Consider the following 21,236-nt stretch of genomic DNA (forward strand, 5'->3'; position numbering starts at 1 on the left):
CATCGACTCCCAGCAGAGAAGTGCGTGTCTGAAAAGCTGGTTCTTCAGTCCTAACTCTGAGCCTAAAAGCATTCCTTGTTGATGTAAACGGGGCAAGAAAATGTGAATGGGAGAGTTATGGCGGATTTCATATTTCTAGGGACGGTGCTGATCCGTGAAGGATTTTAAATGGAATCTTTTTAAACTCGTAAGTTATGAGAAGCAAGGTGAAGAGCTTGAAGCTGTTTCTCTATTCATTTTATTCTGAAAGAGCTACCCCTCAGGTAAAGGTTATGGCAATGAGAGAAACTGCACCCACCTCCTGTGCTTAAGGCCTAAGTTTAACCCGTCAACATTAAGTGGATCGGAGCTATTAGTGATAGTCTCACCCTGCAGCCAGGGCCAGCTGCTTGTGGAAGCGTCTTTGGCAGGGCCCATTGATGCTGCCGCCAAGGCTGGGCGCAGGCCTTGCTGCCTCGCAGCTGCCTCGCCCCCTCTCCAATCATTGGGTTTCCACTGGAGGTGTCCCAGAGAGAGGTGTGAGGGCACTTCTGCGGCACAGCTGCCCTCAGGACAGAGCCCCGCTCCGCAGTTGTGGCGCATGTGCCCTGTGCAAAGGGCTCCCCGCTCACAGTGGGGACTATGCCCGCGTTCCCTGACAACGTGATGCACAGACACTCACAGACGCAGCATTTGTTCAAACACGCCGTTTATTGCAACTTTGTACAGAGTAAAGCTCCCAGAGGCAATGGACGCTCTCGAGGAAGGAGGGCAGTCACTTCTCCACCCAGACCCCAGCGAACACACGGAGGGGGGCACATTAGCGCTGCCTCTCGCTTGGTCCTTGCCCAGGCAGAGATGCCAGCAAGAATTTCAGGGCCCATGTGAGATTGCCACCATGGCTGTGACAGCGCAAGGGGAAAGCATGGTGAAAGTCACCTTTGTCATCGCTGGCTACTGCGCTGGGAAGACCATGGGGAGGAGAAGGCTGCCGCTGCTGGCAGAGGGCTGATGCGCAGGGTTTTCCCTTTCCTTTCTGTCCCACCTTCTCCTTTCTTTGTCCCTGCTACTGGGAGGAGGTCATCATCTGTCGTCAACTGTGAGCCCCTCAAACACAGCTCTGAGCATGAAGACCTCTTTCACTCTCCGTAGAAGAGCAGTCTTGTGAGCCGATCTTGCAGCTGATTGAAGTCACGCAGCGCCTGGGCATGGGCGGCTGGATCCTGCTCCAGGTGCTGGAAGAGGTTGAGGGGTCTGGCCATTCGGAAGGCTGGGAGCAAGATGATCTCCTTGGGCACGTTCTCATTGCCAAAGAAGAAGTGGTTGAGGCGTTTCTCCTCCAGGCAGCGGTGCAGGTAGTGCATGATGTCCTCCAGCCGCTGCAGGAAATCCCTCCTGCGCCAGTCTGACAGGGGTATGGTGGTCAGGAGGTGCATCACAACTGTCTTCAAGGCATAGCTGGAAAAGCCTGTGCCCACCAGGATGTGGGCACAGAGCTGCAGGCATCTGAGGTGGAAGCTGCCATGCGGGGCCTGCCTGCCAACATGCCTGAAGAACTTCGCCTCTGCCACAGCACAGCTCTCTGGCCACGTCGTGCTTGGAGTGAAGGTGGCCTCTCTAGTCCGGCTGCTCAGGAAGATGTCTGAGTTGCCTCGCTGCACCCCAAAGATCATCTCAATCAAGAGGGCTCTCCTGGAGGCATTCATCAGCCGTAGCTTGCAGGAGCGTCTGGAGGGCAGCACCTTCAGACTGTAGCGATGTGACTGAGGCACCAGCACCCAGGCTGAGCTCACAGAGTCCTGCACCCAGAGGGCGGTTTTCTGCATGTCTAGGTAGGAGCCGGTGCAGAGGGTTTGTAGGAGGCTGGGGTCCTGGTTCCTTCTCAGCTCCTCCTCGGGGTGGTGGAGGAAGCACAGCGTGTTCTCCACCAGCTCTCCCTCGCGCAAGTGCACTCCAGCTCCACGCGGACACAGGAGTCCTTTGCCGGCATCTCTCCCGGGGTGCCCAGCTCCAGGTGAAAGGCGTGCCCATGGGGGGGCTTCAGGGGCATGAGCAGGCGGTAGACAGCGTCGTCCTCACAGGGACTCCAACCTTCGAAGGCGCTGCCCACCCCGATTGGTGCCTGCAGCACCAGGAAGAAACTGTTTGAAAAGCGGTCTTGGAAGACATGGACGAGGGTGGCTCTGATAGACAGTAAACTGTTTGTTCATCAAATTCCATTAAAGATACTGGGAGCTCGTGGCATGTTATTCCATAAACTATGTAGGCCTAAGCTTAATCTTAACTATTACACTGTGTAACGACTAACTGACTGCAAGTGCTTATCTAAGTTGAAATGCTGAAGCAAGGACTCCTACTATGCAAAAGAAGACAAAAGAAGAAGACAAATGGGAGAAGAAGAAGAAAAAAAAAGGGGGTAGTGTCTATATTCTGTAAGATATAAACAAAAACTTTGTGAGCCACTCTCAGGAAAGCAGGAAATACGAGGAGTTGGTGACGTGAGGAAGACCCGGATGGAGCGACCCCCTAACTGCAAAGTGCGCAGACGCAGGGTACACCTCTCAGAGACACCCGATACCGGAAGGCGGAGGATATAAAAAAGACGGACCCTCGGGAAGTGAGTGCGCGCCGTTGATGGAGCAGGGACTCCCCGGCCGCCCAGCGCTGTTTTGCTTATTGCCGCTTGCTAAAATAAATAATTGAAATTTAATTTGTCCTAACTTGCATCATTTTGGCAAGATATTCTATAACAAAATTGGTGCCGTGACTCGGATAGAGGCAATCTGGTGGGAAGCCCCATACGGGGAGGCGCGCCCCGCTGAGTTCAGCGGCCCCGGCTGAGTGCTATCACATCACACCCTCTACCGACGAACTCCAAAACTCGGCAACAAGCAAAAGAACACCGGTAACCCCGTAATCTTTGTGCACGAAACCCCGGATGAAGACGCAGGGTTGCGTGAATATAGGCCGGTTATCCGTTCGGTTGGTGTTGGGTTTCCTGGAGCGTGGTGTGTGAGACGCCCAGCAGGGCGAAGCGAGTGCGGACCCCTCGGTAGTGCATTTCCCATATCCCGCGAGGGACTGGGTCACAAAAAGGGGGAAAACGAATTGTGTGAGTGTGTGAAGGCGCTCCAGAAGATGGGACAGAAGAAGAGCAAGCTTTCTGATCCCATGGGTGATTTGGGACCCGAGGTGAGGTACCCCCAAATACTACCAGATAGCCCTTTAGGCTTGATGTTAAACCATTGGGAAGATTACCCCTCTAGGCGGGGTAAGGACAAAGCAAAAATGATTTATTATTGTATGGAAGTTTGGGGAGGGAAACAAATCAGAGGCGACCATCTCTATTGACCTGTTTTTGGGTCCTTTGAAGAATGGGTCTGCCAAGCCCTAAACATTTATGTCAACTCAAGGGAACCCTTTAATTTGGAGGAGAGTGAATATGCACAGGTATGGATAGCATCAGATACCCGAATAAATCTATATCCTCTAAAAGAAAAAGTTAAGAAAAAGAAGGTACGTGATGAGGACGAACCTCCCACCTCTCCTCCTCCTTACATACCTCCACCCCCACCTCCGGTGCCTTCACCTCCTCCAACTGCGCCGGAGGACCCAGAGAATTCAGACTCCCCACCTGAATCCCCGAAAGAACCAAAACGAATAACCCGTAGTCAAACTAGAATGGGGTGGGGTGACAGTAACTTGTACCCCCTAAGGGAGGTTGTGATGGGAGGACCCCAGCCTGGCATGGAATATGTGACTGTCCCTCTTAATTCAGGGGACGTCAGAGAATTTAAAAAAGAGATGGGGAATCTATTGGAGGATCCCTTAGGTGTGACGGAGTGGGTGGATCAGTTTTTAAGACCAAACATCTATACCTGGGATGAAATACAAGCCATAATGGCTATACTATTCACTGTCGAAGAAAGGGATATGATCAGGAAAGCAGGAATGAGAATTTGGGACCAACAGCATCAGCAAGGTCCGGCAGCAGACGTAAAATGACCTCTAAATCGACCTAATTGGAATAATCAAAATGAAATCGATAGAGGTCATATGCAAGACCTGAGGACGATTGTAATCCAGGGTATAAGAGAATCAGTCCCTAGAGGACAAAATATAAACAAAGCCTTTAGTGAACATCAGAAAAAGGATGAAACTCCTACTGAGTGGTTAGAGAAACTGAGGAAAAATCTTCAACTTTACTCAGGACTGGACCCTAATACCGCAGTGGGACAGGCATTGTTAAAGACACAATTTGTAGCAAAAGCATGGACAGATATTAGAAAGAAGCTAGAAAAAATAGAAGATTGGCAGGATCGGGGATTGGATGAATTACTGAGGGAAGCACAGAAAAGTCTATGTCCGGAGGGAGGACGAGACTCAAAAAAAACATACCAGAATGATGGTAGCTGCGATAAGGGAAGGACAGAGAGTGAACAGTGCTGGGAGAAAACAGGAAGGTCAAAGAACAGGCTATAGATCAAAGGAACCGGAGAGGGAGAGAGAGAAAGGGAGTATTGTCTGCTTTTATTGCGGAAGAAAAGGTCACACAAAGAAGAGCTGCAGAAGGAGAATGATGGATGAGAGAATGTTTAAAGAAGATTAGGGGTGTCAGGGGCTCTATTTGCTGGGGACCCGAGAACGAACTGAGCCCTTGATAAAGTTAAAAGTAGGTCCTCAGCAACAGGAGGTAGAATTTTTAGTAGATTCAGGAGCGGAGAGATCTACTGTTCAATCATTGCCCCAAGGATGTAAGATTTCATCAGAAAAAGTACAAGTAGTTGGATCAAAAGGAGAACCATTCGGAGTACCGGTAATTAAAGATGTACTCCTTGAAACAGATTCTAAAGTGGGGGTGGGATCCTTGTTGTTAGTGCCTGAGGCAGATTATAACCTACTGGGGAGGGATCTAATGATTGAATTAGGAATTAGTTTGGAAGTAACAGAACACAAACTTGAAATCAAACTATGCCCCCTACGGGTTGAAGATGAGGCTAAAATCAACCCTGAAGTATGGTACACTCCAGATACGGTGGGAAAATTGAATGTTGAACCTTTTATGGTAACCATCCAGTATCCTGAGGTACCGGTGAGGATTAAGCAATATCCCATACCTCTGGAGGGAAGGCAAGGATTGAAACCAGAAATTCAGAGATTAATAGAGCAGGGATTATTGGAACCCTGCATGTCCCCTTTTAATACTCCCATTTTACCCGTCAAGAAGGCAGATGGGGGGTATAGATTAGTCCATGACCTAAGGGAAATTAACAAAAGGACTGTAACTAGATTCCCTGTAGTAGCTAACCCACACACTCTCTTAAGTCAATTAGACCCGAACGACTGGTGGTACAGTGTAATAGACTTGAAGGACGCTTTCTGGGCATGCCCCCTAAAAGAGGAATGCAGAAACTATTTTGCTTTTAAGTGGGAGGACCCAGATACCCACAGGAAAACTCAACTCCGGTGGACAGTCCTACCCCAAGGTTTCACTGAATCCCCAAACCTGTTTGGGCAAGCTTTAGAACAAATTTTACAGGATTAGCAGATAGGAGATACCCTTACCCTAGTTCAGTATGTAGATGATCTTTTAATAGCAGGGGAGGATGAGGAAAGGGTTCGGGAAGAAAACATCAAATTGTTAAATTTCCTGAACTTAAAGGGACTGAAGGTGTCAAAATCCAAATTGCAATTTGTCGAAAAGGAAGTTAAATACCTAGGGCATCGATTAAGTCAAGGAACTAAGAAATTGGATCCCGAAAGAGTTAAAGGGATACTTTCCCTACCAAGTCCAAAAACTAAGAAACAAGTCCAACAACTATTAGGACTATTTGGATATTGTAGGCAGTGGATTGAAGGGTATAGTGGAAAGGTGTCGCAGTTGAGACGGACACGACAAACATCAGATTGTGTGAAAGCGACCAAAATGGCTGCAAAAGCCCCTTTATTGTTTTAACAAGCTTTTTTATAACCTTCTTCAAAGTAGGTGTTCATACAGGATTGGTTTACTTTAGTAACTAACAGTTCACGATTGGGTGATAGTTTCTCGCCTGAATCGTCAGGACAGTTCTTCTTATCTTAGTTCTCTAATCTTGTTTCCATGGCACTTCTCGGGACTTTCTGGCCTCTCATGGATACACTGGAATGTCTTCAAGGTTAAATTCTTCTTCAGTTAGACTAGAGGCAGACCCGCTGCCTCCCCCGACAATTCCCCCTTTTTGTATTTGTGCTAGAAATATTGCAGAAACAGTCTTCTGCAGGGCCCTTTGCAGAAGACTGACAAGACATGGCAACATCAAAAACACAGTCACAATTACCAAGATCATGACCCCCACAGTTTTGACCAGAGATATCAACCATCCAGAAAGTCCCCATCCTTTAAACATCCTTGTAAGCCAATCCAATCCGTCCTCTTCTGTTAGACGCCTCACACCATCCTTCAGCTGCTGTATACTTTTAAAAATAGATTCTGAGTGGTCAGACAAATTCATGCAACACATTCCTTCAAAATCTTCACATCCATGTCCTTGCGCTAAAAGCAAAAAGTCAATTGCAGCCCTGTTCTGTAAAGTAGCATGTCTAACACTATCAACATCAGTTAAAAGGCCACTTAAAGCTAAAGAAGTAGCATTAGTCTGTTTGCTAAGCCAACATCCCAACTTATTCAAAGTCGTTAAGGCATTTGCAACACCAACTCCTGGTGCCAATATGGAGGCCGTTATGATCTGGCCTGGATTCCAGAATTCAACGTTATCTCGACAAGAACTTTCAAACCGATGAACGGTCCTTGGGACTCGCTTATGTTTTCGAGTCATATTCAGAATCATTGACACATTTGGTGTTAATAACATGAGACGTCCGAGGCTACACGGGCCTCCATTCAGTTTAGATGGGACGCCTCCCCAGGCACGATCTCCACAGATTAGAAACACACCAGGAGGTAATGCAAGAGGAACAGCAAAAGATCGTGAGATGTTAGTCGAAGTATAATTGCACCAAGCAGTTGAATTATGATAAGCAGCATTAGTTGCATTCACATTTTGCCCTCTCCGTGTGGTGTTATAGGAGTAATTAAAAAACACACAAGCATCCATTATAACAGAGCCTAGCAACTCTAGCTCTTGGGGTTCTTGCGTAACCTGTGGAAGGTGACTATATACACCATCCCAATTATCTGTACAATTTTTTGAAGAGTTGCAAAGAGAGAAAGCCTGAAGGGTTTGTGGGATTGGCCATGTGTCTACTGGCACTCCCACCAAACAGGTGGAGAATGGATTTTCCGGGTTCGCAGTAGAAAGGCACAAGGTTTCTTGATGTGTCATATTTGCCAAAGTTACCCAGATATTCTGCTTGGGTTGTGGAACTACCCATCCTTCAGCCTGATGCAGGTTCCAGCACAGGCCGAACACACCGAGCAGGAACCCAGCGAGGGCCGGCATCTGTAGAGACACAAGCATAACCCCTGCCCCAGGTTAATAATTCACATGGTCCACTCCACTGGCCAGTAATTAGATCTCTAACATGCACTTTGATGTCTTTTTGCAAATCCTGTTTTGAAAAAAGAGAAGAGAAATGCTGAAAAAGAGGAGGTAAAGAAGAATTATCCCCGTAATGGAGAAAGTTAAGAACATAAACTGCTTTATCTAAACATGCCTGTGGTGGTTCCCCAATCATTCCCCCTTTTTGTTTTTGAAGCTGCCGCTTCAACGTACTATGTGCACGCTCAACAATTGCTTGTCCTGTTGGGGAATGGGGAATTCCTGTAACATGAGTAACACCCCACAAATTAAAAAATGTTTGAACCTTCTGTGAAATGTATGCTGGGCCATTGTCCGTTTTTATTTGGCGTGGTACCCCAAGCATAGAGAAAGCCTTTTGGAAGTGTCGAACTACATCTTTTCCTGTCTCCCCGTTATGTGCTGTTGCTACTAAGGCATGAGAATAAGTATCAATGGAAACATGAACATACTTCTGTCGGCCAAATTCATTTATGTGAGTAACATCACTTTGCCAAATCTGTAAAGCCTGCATACCTCTGGGGTTAGTACCAAAATACACTGGTGTGTGAGTTCCTTGGCAGTCAGGGCAGGCGGCTACAATAGACCGAGCTTCCGCATGAGACAAGCCGAACTGCCGTCGTAAAGCTCGATATCCTTGGTGAAAAAATTGATGTGATAATACAGCTTGTTGCTTTATGTTAGGAACAGTATTAAGAGCCATAGCGGAAACAAGAGCATCCACTCTGGCATTACCTTCTGTATAAAATCCTGGTAAAGTGGTATGACTACGGATGTGCATGATAAAATAAGGTTCTGTCCGTAGTTGAATACTTTTCCAGAGTTCTAAAAGTACATCAAATAATAATTGATTGTCTGACATGGTCAAAACCACTTTGTCTAGTCTAGAAACTAAGTTAGCTACATACGCTGAGTCAGTTACAATATTTACAGGAGTGGAAAAAATAGAAAAAACAACAGTCATTGCACGTAGCTCTACTACTTGTGGAGAACCATTTTGATATACTACTTTGTTGTTCCAGTTGTTGTTTTCATACCATACTACTGCTGCTTTACCTGTTTTTCCTGAGCCATCTGTAAAAACAGTAGGGCCGTTCACTGGTTCTGGGCGGCTTAAATTTTTTTGACCAAATGGTATTTCTCGGGCAAATTTCAGTAGTGGATGTGACGGCAGGTGATATGACACCTGTCCTTGAAAACCCGCCATGGCTGCCTGTAGTTCATAATTATTTGCCAAGCACCATTCAAAATACCAATTTTGAACAGGTAAAACAATCTTAGCTGGGTCACGCCCTGTTAGTTCTGTACATCGTTTTCTGGCTTTTATGATTACATCAGCAATAAGCTCAAACAGTCCAGGAGCAGTTTTTCGTGGTTGGAATGACAGAAACATCCATTCTAGAATGTGCAGTGGGTCATCCCACTCAGAATTCCACTGCACCAAAGCACCAAATGGTACAGTTTTGTCAATTAGTACAAAGAGTTGCACCAATTGAGACAGATCTATTCGAGAAACAAATTTCTCGTGTATAGATCGTTCCACCATGTGAATTACCTTTAATGCTTCCTCAGTTAATACTCTGGGTTCTGTTGGATCATTGGAATTTTTTAATAATTCCAATAAAGGTTGCAGTTGTGAATTGGTCAGTCCGAGATAGGGTCTAATCCAATTCAGAGATCCCATTAACTTCTGTACATCATTAAGGGTTTTAACTTCAAGGTTAAGTTTCACAGGTTGAGGCATTACCTGCCTACCTGTGACTGTTAGTCCTAAATACTTCCAGGGTTCTACTTTCTGCACCTTTTCAGGGGCGATAACTAATCCATAGTGTTGTAATGAATTTCTAGTCACATTCTCCATGTCATTCAACTGCTCCTTGTTGTTTGATGCTAACAGGATGTCATCCATGTAATGGTAACAATAATTGGTAGGGAATCTTTCCCTTACAGGTGACAAAGCTTGTGCCACAAACCATTGACAAATTGTTGGTGAATTTTTCATGCCCTGCGGCAGAACTTTCCATTGATATCTTTTTGCAGGTTCTGCATGATTGACAGAAGGCACAGAGAATGCAAATTTTTCTCTGTCTTGAAAGGCTAATGGTATTGTAAAAAAACAATCCTTGAGATCCATGACAATGATTTCCCAATCTTGAGGGATCATGGCCGGTGAAGGCATGCCTGGTTGTAGAGCCCCCATCGTGGCCATGACAGCATTGATCTGCCGCAGGTCATGCAAAAATCGCCATTTTCCTGATTTCTTTTTTATCACAAACACTGGAGTATTCCAGGGGCTCTGAGAGGGTTCAATGTGTCCAGCAGCTAGCTGTTCTGCCACCAATTCTTGCAGGGCCTTTAATTTCTCCATTGGTAGGGGCCACTGATCCACCCACACAGGGTTATTCGTTAACCAAGTTAAAACAAGCGTGGGTTGCCTAACACCCTGCAGCACAGTGGCCCCCGTTAAAAATCCGTAGTAATCTTCACCCCCCACTGTGACAAGCAATCTCTCCCCCATAGATTGAGGGGAGCTGCTGTCACATATGGTTTAACGACTGCTTGTTGGCCCTCAGGATTGGTGATCAGAATTGCCGTAGCTGCTGTTCTTGCTCGTGCGGAGCCTCCCAGCCCCACTACCCCTGTGTCCACATCCTCTGTTGGCCAGGTGGATGGCCACAGATAGTTAGAAATAATAGTCACATCGGCGCCCGTATCTAGGAGCCCCGCAAGCCTTACTGTAGTCGGTGAATGTCCATGATTTGACAGCGTGCACGTCATATGTGGTCGAGATGATGAGACAGTCTGAGACCAGCACACTTGAGGGGGTCCTGTAGAACCGAAGCCTCCATCGCCTCGCAGTCGCTGTTCTGCTTTTGGGACACAACTCAAAAAAGGAACAAGTTGAGCAAGACGAGTACCTTTTGGAATCGTAACAGGTGGATAAAGGGTCGAAACTAATGCACAAATTTGACCCGTAAAGTCAGCATCAATGACTCCCACATGCACGATTAATCCGTTTAAGGTGCTACTTGATCTTCCTATAAGTAACGCACTCAGTCCTCGTCCTATGGGACCCCTTGCCTCAAGAGGGACCTTAACAATGTCTTTTGTAACTATAGTTATTGTGTCGGCGGTGGATACATCCAACCCTGCTGAGCCAGTAGTTGCGGCTGATAGCTGCTCACAGAGGGGATTTGACCTGTTGTCTGGAGGGGATTTGATGTCCTCGCGCGCCCTCTCGCGCTCTTCTTGTGGTTTCCCTGTATCGGTTGCCCGTTAGCATGAAACTTGGAACGACATTGTTTCGCGAAATGTCCCGATTTCCCACATTTATTGCAATTAGTTCCTGGTGGGACAGTCATGGGCTGCTTGCCTGCCGACCTTCTGTTCGGGCAATTTACTTTCATATGACCGTCTTTACCACATCCAAAGCATTTTCCTGTATTTCGCATGTTCATGGCAGTAGCTAAAGCCGCCATTTTATGTTCCACTGTACCAACCTTTGAACATGCGGCCACCATGTCAGGAATAGAAGGATCTCCTGGTAAAGACTGTATTATCTTTTGGCAGTCCTCATTAGCATTATCCTTTGCTAGCTGTTTGCATAACATTTGTCTTAACGTTTCATCTTCTACCTGTTTCTCCAATGCAGCAGATATTTTTTCTACAAATTGCAAAAAGGGTTCTTTAGGACCTTGCCGGATAGCAATATACTTCTGTTTTGGAGCTGCCATTTCCATGGTTCGCTTTAATGCTGTAATCCCTATGTGTTGTGCCTGTTCAAGGACAATCGGAGGCCACGTAGCTTGCAGCTGAGGGTTACTAAATGGTCCCTCGCCAAGCAAGGCGTCTTCTCCGAGTCCTAACCTCGGATCGTCTTGTGGCAGTCGAGCATTATTTTGTGCAGCTGCTCGTGCCATCTGCCTCCAAGTAGATTGAAACACTTGTAATTGTACTGGCTGAAACAGCACTTGTGCGAGATGTGTAACATCATATGGACACAACAAATCTGTGCTGATTATTCGAATAAGTTGCATCACCTCAGGAGAATTGATTCCAAATTTCTGTGCTTTATTCTGCAAATCCTGCACCACCTTCCAACTGATCGGATTGTGCTCATCATGCTCATTTGTGCCTGCAACAGCTTTATAAACAGGGAATGCACCATAAGCCTCTGCTGCTATATCTACAGGCTTTGGACATGCCGGGGTTGGAGAGTATGGGCTGAGGCGTTCAACCAGATCCCAGTTGCCAGCCTCAGCAGCATACTTTCTAACTCCCTCCCAAAATCGATCAGGGGACCTTGGAATTACAGTTACTGTGGATGGAGGGAGAGTCCATGGCTGGGCTTTCTTCACCATGGGTTTATCTGTGATATGTAGAGTTTGTAAAGCCGTGGTTAAAGCTTCTTCTCCCTCACTTTCATTTTCGCTCTCGCTCTCTGGCTCTGTGTTACCCGCCCTATTTTCCTCCTCGGGGGGGGCTGATGGAATCACCCCTTCTGCTGCTGCGCCGCTAGGGGCCGCCGCTGCACCACTAGGTGGGGGGGGCTCCTCATCGCCCCGCAAAATATTTAATGGTGGAGGAGGAGGAGGTGGGCGAGGGCGCGATCTGCTTTTGCCCGTGAGGGGTTTCCTGCCTGCTATTCCTGAGGCTGAGGTATCCACTGCCTTTGTCCCTTTGCCACAGTCCTCCCCGTCATTGTCTTCAGGTCGAATGTCTGTTAGTTTCCCATCAGAGGCCTCACGCTCTATCTTCCATTCCTTTAAGGTTTCACTCAATAAGCGCCATGTGGTTGCCAACTCACATGCCTCTTTTTGTCCTTTAGAGACCTCATCCAATATTTTCAATCCTACTGCTTGCCATGCACTCACACTGAATGCAGTAACTGTTGTGGCTTCAAAGCCTTGCATCTTACTCCATAGCAAAATCTTTTTCAGGCTTTGTTCTGAGGTTTTAACCCCCTTTCTTTTTAATAGGGCTTTCCAGGTAGACAAAATTGTCTCCTCTTCCTTTGTTAATGACTGCCCCATAATTACAGTCCCGTTCCCGGTGGCTCACCTTTTTAGGTGTCGAAATTCAGGTCCGGACCAGGCAGATTCCCTCTGCTCTCAGCTACACCGGGCTCCGTCTCCGCGGCTCTTCCCGCCGCCGTTATAATTCTCCTTTAAATGACCACTTCGCTCTAATCACGTTGCTCTAATTTATCACGTCGCTCTAATTTATCACGTCGCTCTAATTTATCACGTCGGGGTCACCATTTGTCGCAGTTGAGACGGACACGACAAACATCAGATTGTGTGAAAGCGACCAAAATGGCTGCAAAAGCCCCTTTATTGTTTTAACAAGCTTTTTTATAACCTTCTTCAAAGTAGGTGTTCATACAGGATTGGTTTACTTTAGTAACTAACAGTTCACGATTGGGTGATAGTTTCTCGCCTGAATCGTCAGGACAGTTCTTCTTATCTTAGTTCTCTAATCTTGTTTCCATGGCACTTCTCGGGACTTTCTGGCCTCTCATGGATACACTGGAATGTCTTCAAGGTTAAATTCTTCTTCAGTTAGACTAGAGGCAGACCCGCTGCCTCCCCCGACAGAAAGGTAAAGTTTTTATACACCAAAATAACTAAAGATGGATTATTAAAATGGACTCAGGAAGATGATCAATGGTTAAAAGAACTAAAAACTGAATTAGTAAATGCTCCTGTTCTGAGCTTGCCCGACCTAAAAAGACCATTTTTCTTATTTGTCAACACAGAGGAAGGAACTGCATTTGGAGTATTAGCCCAGGAATGGGCAGGAAAAAAGAAACCAGTAGCATATATTTCAAAATTACTGGACCCCATAAGTCGGGGATGACCTACGTGCCTACAAGTTGTGGTGGCAGCTGCTTTGTTAATTGAGGAAGCGCATAAAATAACTTTTGATAGTGAGTTAAAGGTACTATCACCCCATAACATCAGAGGTGTGTTAGAGCAAAAAGCAGAAAAATGGATAACCGATGCTAGACTGGTAAAATATGAGGCAATCCTCATTACATCCCCCTACCTGACCCTTGAAACAACATCGTTACAAAATCCAGCCCAATTTTTGCATGGAGAACCTAGTCAAGATCTTTTTCATGATTGCCTCCGTAACATCGAGGAGCAGACTAAGATAAGACCAGATTTGAAAGAAGAGGAATTAGGGAAAGGAGAAAAATTATTTGTAGATGGATCCTCTCGGGTGGTAGAAGGAAAATCAGGGTATGCCATAATTGATGGAAAAACTTTTAAGGTGATAGAATCAGGACCCTTGAATCCCAGCTGGTCAGCACAGGCATGCGAATTATATGCAGTATTAAAGACTTTACAATTACTAAATGGAAAAGTGGGAACTATATACACCAATTCTAGATATGCCTTCGGAGTAGTACATACCTTTGGGAAAATATGGGAAGAGAGAGGCCTAATCAATTCTCGGGAGAAGGACCTAGTACATCAGGAATTACTATCACAAATTTTACAAGCTATACGAGGGCCCAGCGAAATTGCGGTAGTACACTTAAAAGGACACCAGAGGGGGCTAAATTCTTTAGTACGGGGGAATAACCTTGCTGATCCAGAGGCAAAGAGAGCAGCGCTATTAGCACTGCACTTGGATGATCCGATAGAGGACAGAAAGCGGTGTGTTAATTGTGGAGATAATTACCTCCCCTGTTATGGTTGCTGGAAAGAATTCGGAGTAGACGGCATAGAATGTGTATGTGAAAGACCAGGGTTTAAGTGGTGCTTTTTCCATGGAAAATCCTATGAACTTTTAAGTTTTACTGTTCAAGAACAAGCAAAATTAAATCAAATGGGGATTAAACAGAAAGCTAATGGAAAATGGGAACTCCCGGACGACCGAGAAGTTCTCCCAAAACCCATACCTACCAAGATAATGCAGCAATTCCATAAAAACACTCATTGGGGAACTCAGGCATCAGTGGATCAATTTGCAACTAAATACATGTGCATTGGGATATATGATATAGCCAAACGAGTGATAGAAGAATGTCTCATTTGTCAAAAAGTAAATAAACATCAAATAAGAAAACGAGTATATGGGGGGCGAGAATAGACCTTTTGCAAGAATACAAATAGACTTTACTGAATTACCAAAGGTGGGGAGGTATAAATACTTACTAGTAATTATAGATCATTTAACCCAATTCGTAGAAGCCTTTCCCACAGCCCGAGCCACAGCTCACACAGTAACAAGGATATTATCTGAAGAAATTATACCTCGATATGAAACAATAGAAGCAATAGACTCAGATAAGGGTCCACACTTTGTATCCAGAGTAGCCAGAGAGACTTTGGCTGCCCTGGGTACACAGTGGCAATACCACACTCCGTGGCACCCGCAGAGCTCAGGGAAAGTTGAACGTATGAACGGAGAAATAAAAAAACAACTTACCAAACTAATGTTAGAAACCAAAATGTCATGGGTAAAGTGTCTCCCTTTAGCCTTGTTAAATATCAGAACTCAGCCCCGAACTGATGTAGGCATTTCTCCCTTTGAAATGCTATATGGGATGCCCTATGATTTAGAAATGCCACCGGATCACCCCCAACTTGAAGAATTAAAGATAAAATCCTACCTGATACAGCTAATGGCAAGGAGAAAACAACTGCAGGCCCAGGGGATGGTAGTACAAAGGCCTCCATTGGATGTGGCCATGCATCAAATCCAACCAGGAGATAAAGTACTAATCAAATCATGGAAAGAATCTTCTTTGACCCCCCGTTGGGAAGGACCCTATGTTACTCTTATCACTACAGAAACTGCTGTTCGGACTGCTGAGAAGGGGTGGACACACACAAACCAAGTAAAGGGACCTATACAGGATCCGGCCTGGAAAGTGACCAGCCCTCCTGGGGATCTACAAGTCACCCTTCGGAAAACCTGAAAGAACTCTCTACACATTGTGAGATAAGAAGCTACGAAGGACTCTATGAGTGAGACATTTTGTCCAATTGAAACTTGAATTTGTTTTCCTTTTCTATGTATAAAGTGTAATGTATATAAAGAAGGCTGGGGGATTCATAATGCACATGGAATAAATCTCCGGTCTAGTTGTAATCAGTGTTATCAACGAGAATGGAGATTAACTAATCAGGCCCTAAAAATTGGAGTAAAAATGGGAAAATAATTGAAGATTCTAAAACTTGGTGGAAAATATTTACTAAAGGGATAAATCCCGAAAGAGAGTGCACTCACCCTAATTGGCCTACTGAATATCACCCTCAGATCCTAAGGGTGATCTGTAGAAAGCAGATCCCCCGGGTCCCCTGTCGTGAACAGTCAAAGTTAAAAAACTGGGAGACCTATGTGTCCCGGAGTAGAGACAAACGTACCCCTGAAGAATACGGCTGCTGCCGAGAAGATGGAACACCCTGCTGCTCTAAGCAACAGAGTAGGCAGAGGAGGCAGAGACGTACCAAAGTGGGGAAAACTTTACTGCCCTACTCTGAAGAAAAAAGAGCCTCTGAGGGAGAAGGGCCAGACGAGAGTGCCAAACACCCTGATACAAAAGAGACTAAGAAAAAATATGCAAATCTATAGAATCCCGCCAGCCTTCTGTTGGAGCTATTGGATAGTCTGGCTAGGTGTATTAGCTACAATGAATACACTACCAGGATGGGCTAGAATGACTAACCAATCCCACCAACCTTTTGAACATACCCTAACTAACCAAATTATATGGCCTTGGACAGACGCTTAGTATGGACATACAGGAAGTATGCATGCAGATTTGTATGGGACAGAGTTAGCAACTGCCATACTAAGCAATAACCTAACACTCCAAACATATAAATGGGAGAATTCATCCCATACCTGGACAGCTAAAAAAGGAGATGAGATACAGATAGGCTGCAGAGTATTCAATGTAAATGTGATAATAAGTCGGCACCCTTTGATTCAAACCGTCCGTCAGCCCCCTTTTACTCAAATCATTATCAAAGACAAAACAGAATCTAAAATAGCTCAAACCCGTTGTGAGTCAGAGGCCTGTTGGTATGCATTTACTGCAACCCAACCAGTGTCCATAGTTTGTTTGGGAGGGACCAGGTCAGGGGATCAAGCTATATCTTTCTGATTTCCATTGAACATACAGGAGGAAACTACAACAACCACAACCCACGCTCCCAAAGAGACTACTCATACTGTTCCAACACAACCAACAGTCGTGCTTAGCCCAAGAATCTTTGAAATTGGACCATATGCAATTAGAAATACAGGTCAACAACAAATGCTGTTTAACCCGGCGTGGTCTCTCAAACAAGTTGAATTGCTGATGCAAAATAATGTTTCAAATATTCAGCCAGCCTGTTCACCTTTCCTAAAGACTTCTTACGAGGGATGGACAACCTGGCTGCAAAAACGAACTCCTCACACGAAAAGAACGCAGAGAGACTTAACTGGTGCTTTGGGAACAGGATTGGGAGTTTTAAATAGTATTGATTCGGAGGTGATAATGAACAAATTGGCTACCTCAATTAGTGATTTAACTAATATACAACGGCCTTTGCGATCTTCCTTATTGGCTTTGGGGGCTAACCAGTGGCTGTTGTCAAATATATTACCAAAAGGGGAAAAGGTAAATATAAAGGATCATGAATTGATTACAGATGCACTCAGTGTGCTCCAAAATAACCTCTCTTTAGCTCTCAGCTGCATCCAGGCTCAAATATGGATGCAGTCGATAGCTGCCTCAATTATAAGAGAAGGTGAAGAAGGTATTCTTCCTACTGAAATTCGGAGAATAATTTGGGACAGTGCTACTAATTTTGAAAAGAAACTCCAATCCTGGTGAAACGTGGTAAACTTTACCTATGACCCCATCACAAACACAGCTACTACCTTTATACTCACTATTTACAATGCCACCATATACCAAATTTATCCTATCATTGCATTAGGGCTGAATCACAACGGGACCATACTCTATCCTTCTGAGCATAGAGTATGGGCCTGAAAGGTAAATGAAGAATGGCAAACTGTCAATCTAGAGTCTTGCATTGTACGGGAACAACAAGGATTCATTTGTGAAGGCAATGCAATTGAGGCACAAGATATTTGTTTAGATACCGAACAAAATATTTGCCACTTTGAGGTCCATCCCAATGACAAGCCTAAAACAGTACTTATATATATTGGCAAAGGTTGTGTATGTTTGAGGACAGTTTGTGAATTCTTAACCGTAGACAAGGTCATAGTAGAGACTAAAAATTATTCAAATCTCTGTGTTTGCAATTTCACAAAGATAATCGGATGTGACTTTTCCTATTTAGCCCCGGTCACGTCTCACCAACTCCTGCAATCCAATTATACATTAATACATAATCTACAACCTGCACCCATTGGAATGAATCTCACTTTGGTTAAGCAGTTACTTCAACACAACGACTTAGTTAGAATTTTAGAGAAAGTTAGAGAAAACGGACAGAAAACTCTAATAACTGTTCATCACAATGTGGAGGAAATACACCGAGTCTTGGAAAGAGCAAAAAAGAATGCAGAACATAACTGGTGGGACACCCTTTTTGGATGGTCACCTACTGCTACAGGCATCTTGAATAAGTTGTGTCACCCCATTGTGGTTCTCTTGATATTAATCTTAATCAGTTTGACTTTGTCAATAATATAATATGTCATAACTTGGAGAATGATGCAACGGGTAACATATCTGATGTCTGTCACCCGTCCAATACTCATTAAAGCCAAAAACGACCAATTAGATGACGACTTTAAATTGAAAAAAACTCTCCTGTTAAGTCAACAAAAATTGCAACGATTTGATGAGCAAAATGATAAAAAGAAAAAGGGGGGATTGTGATAGACAGTAAACTGTTTGTTCATCAAATTCCATTAAAGATACTGGGAGCTCGTGGCATGTTATTCCATAAACTATGTAGGCCTAAGCTTAATGTTAACTATTACACTGTGTAACGACTAACTGACTGCAAGTGCTTATCTAAGTGGAAATGCTGAAGCAAGGACTCCTACTATGCAAAAGAAGACAAAAGAAGAAGACAAATGGGAGAAGAAGAAGAAAAAAAAAGGGGGTAGTGTCTATATTCTGTAAGATATAAACAAAAACTTTGTGAGCCACTCTCAGGAAAGCAGGAAATACGAGGAGTTGGTGACGTGAGGAAGACCCGGATGGAGCGACCCCCTAACTGCAAAGTGCGCAGACGCAGGGTACACCTCTCAGAGACACCCGATACCGGAAGGCGGAGGATATAAAAAAGACGGACCCTCGGGAAGTGAGTGCGCGCCGTTGGTGGAGCAGGGACTCCCCGGCCGCCCAGCGCTGTTTTGCTTATTGCCGCTTGCTAAAATAAATAATTGAAATTTAATTTGTCCTAACTTGCATCATTTTGGCAAGATATTCTATAACAGTGGCCACCAGCTCCTCCACCAGCCGGCTCCTACAGGCCAGGTTCTGCACTGTCCACTGGATGCCCTTTGCAAAAATCCTGGCCAGATCCCTCTCAGCAGGGTCTTCTCCTTCACTTTCTTGCTCCTCCTGCTCCGGCTCCTCCTGCTGCTCCTCCTCCTCCCGCTCTGTGTTGCTGCTGGAGCTCTCCTCTTTGCCTGCTGCTGTCCACCTCAGGGCTCCTTTTCCTGAGCCACCAGCAGACACCGAGGAGCAGGACCAGGAGTTCAGCAGTGGCCCAGAACTGCCACTGCTGCAAGGCAGCAGAGAGCAGGGCTCGCCAGGCAAAGCAGCTCTGCTCCTGGGTCCTCTGCTCCAGCTCCTCAACCTCCTGCAGCAGCCGAGTCATCTCCTGGCTCAGCTGCGCCTCACGCTGCTGCATGCGCTCACGCGTGGCCTCATCCAGCTCATCAGCAACCAGCTGTGGGCGCCGGATGAAGCTTTTCAGCAACAGGATGAGTAATATTATGACAGCCATGGCCTGCAGGAGGAAGGGGAGAAGGGTTTGGGTGCGACTGGGAGGCAGGGAGCTGGTGGCGGGGGGAGAGGGGACGGCAGCCGCAGGGCGCTGGGGGCAGGTAGGAGAGGGGGCAAGGCAGCTGCGAGGCAGCAAGGCCTGTGCCCAGCCTTGGCGGGGGCATCACCGGGCCCTGCCAAAGGCGCTTCCGCAAGCAGCTGGGCCCTGGCTGCAGGGTGAGAACCCACCCCCCCTGGGCTGCGTTTCTACCCCAGCCCTCATCCAGCCCGGCCTCCCTCCCGCTGTGTGTGCACTCACCATTGGCCCAGGATGCACTGGGGCAGCACTGCCCGCTGCTGCCTTATAACCATCCCCACCGTGGCTCACCCATTGTGACGTCACAGTGGCCAGAGTGCATCACAGCTACTCCAGCCGCACAGCCCCAGCCTTCAGCCGCAGCCCGGCTCAGCAACTCACCGCTTCCCCGGGCGGCCAAAGACCCGACACCACCAAAGTACAGCCCCACCCCGCAGATGGCACTCCCGGGGGCTCCTTCACAAAGCCCTTAGCAAGCATACGGTCAGGTGACGTGACCTGTGGATGGAATTGGCTCCCTCGTTGCTGGCCTCTGAGCTGGTGGTTGTGGGTGTGCTCTTGGTGCCTTCATGACAACGATGGGTGTGGGTGGTGCGTATCCTGGTGGTGGGAGAGATGCAGAATGGGAACAAGGGAACGGCGGGGGAGGTCCCCCTTGCTATCCCCCCAGGAAAGAGCAAAGGGCAGGAAAAGTGGGGAAAGAGCAACACATTCCACAGCCAAGCTCTGCAGTGATACCGACCTCCCTTAGAATCATAGAATCATTCAGGTTGGAAAAGACCCTTGGCATCATCGAGTCCAACCATCAGCCCGACTCTACAAAGTTCTCCCCTACACCACATCCCCCAACATCTCATCTAAAGGACCCTTAAACACATCCAGGGATGGTGACTCCACCCCCTCCCTGGGCAGCCTATTCCACTGTGTAACCACTCTTTCTGGGAAACATTTTTTCTTAATGTCCGGTCGAAACCTCCGCTGTTGCAGTTTAAAGCCGTTCCCTCTTGTTCTGTCACTAATCACCTGTGAGAAGAGACCAGCACCAACCTCTCTACAATGTCCTTTCAGGGAGCTGTAGAGAGGGATGAGGTCTCCCCTCAGCCTTCTCTTCCCCAAACTGAACAGTCCCAGCTCCCTCAATCTCTCCTCACAGGATTTATTCTCCAGGCCCTTCCCCAACCTCGTTGCCCTCCTCTGCACTCGCTCCAGCACCTCGATATCCCTCTCATATTGAGGTGCCCAAAACTGGACATAACACTCCAGGTGTGGCCTCACCAGTGCAGAGCACAGGGGGACTATCACCTCCCTACTTCTGCTGGTCACACTATTTCTAATACCAGCCAGGATGCTGTTGGCTTTCTTGGCCACCTGGGGCACACTGCTGGCTCATGTTCAGCTGCTTGTCAATTAGAACCCCCAGATTGTTCTCTTCCACACAGCTCCAGCCACACCTCCCCGAGCCTGTAGCCATGCAGGGGGTTGTTATGGCCCAAGTGCAGGACCTGGCACTTGTCCTTGCTGGCTGGTGGTTGGACTCGATGATCCCAAGGGTCTTTTCCAACCTGAATGATTTTATGATTCTATGACTATTAATATTAATAATAATAATAACAGTAACAACAAAACAAGTGTTGCATGAAGCAATTGCTCACCACACGCTGACAGATGCCCAGCCAGTCCCAAGCTGTGGTGCCCCCCAGCCAACTCCCCCCACTTTATA

At 46.4% G+C, this 21,236-nt stretch overlaps 1 protein-coding gene and 1 pseudogene across 2 annotated transcripts in view; one reads left to right on the forward strand and one right to left on the reverse strand.

Moving 5' to 3' along the window:
- The window catches only part of LOC141935999 (kinesin-like protein KIF20B), a 195,723-nt gene that overhangs the window by 121,952 nt on the left and 52,535 nt on the right, over nucleotides 1–21,236 (forward strand). The gene's annotated exons all lie outside the window — the stretch shown is intronic.
- Nucleotides 1,119–19,791, reverse strand: LOC141935927 (inositol 1,4,5-trisphosphate receptor-interacting protein-like 1; annotated as a pseudogene).

The sequence above is a fragment of the Strix uralensis genome, chromosome 30 (genome assembly GCF_047716275.1).
Source record: "Strix uralensis isolate ZFMK-TIS-50842 chromosome 30, bStrUra1, whole genome shotgun sequence".
Lineage (NCBI taxonomy): Eukaryota > Metazoa > Chordata > Aves > Strigiformes > Strigidae > Strix > Strix uralensis.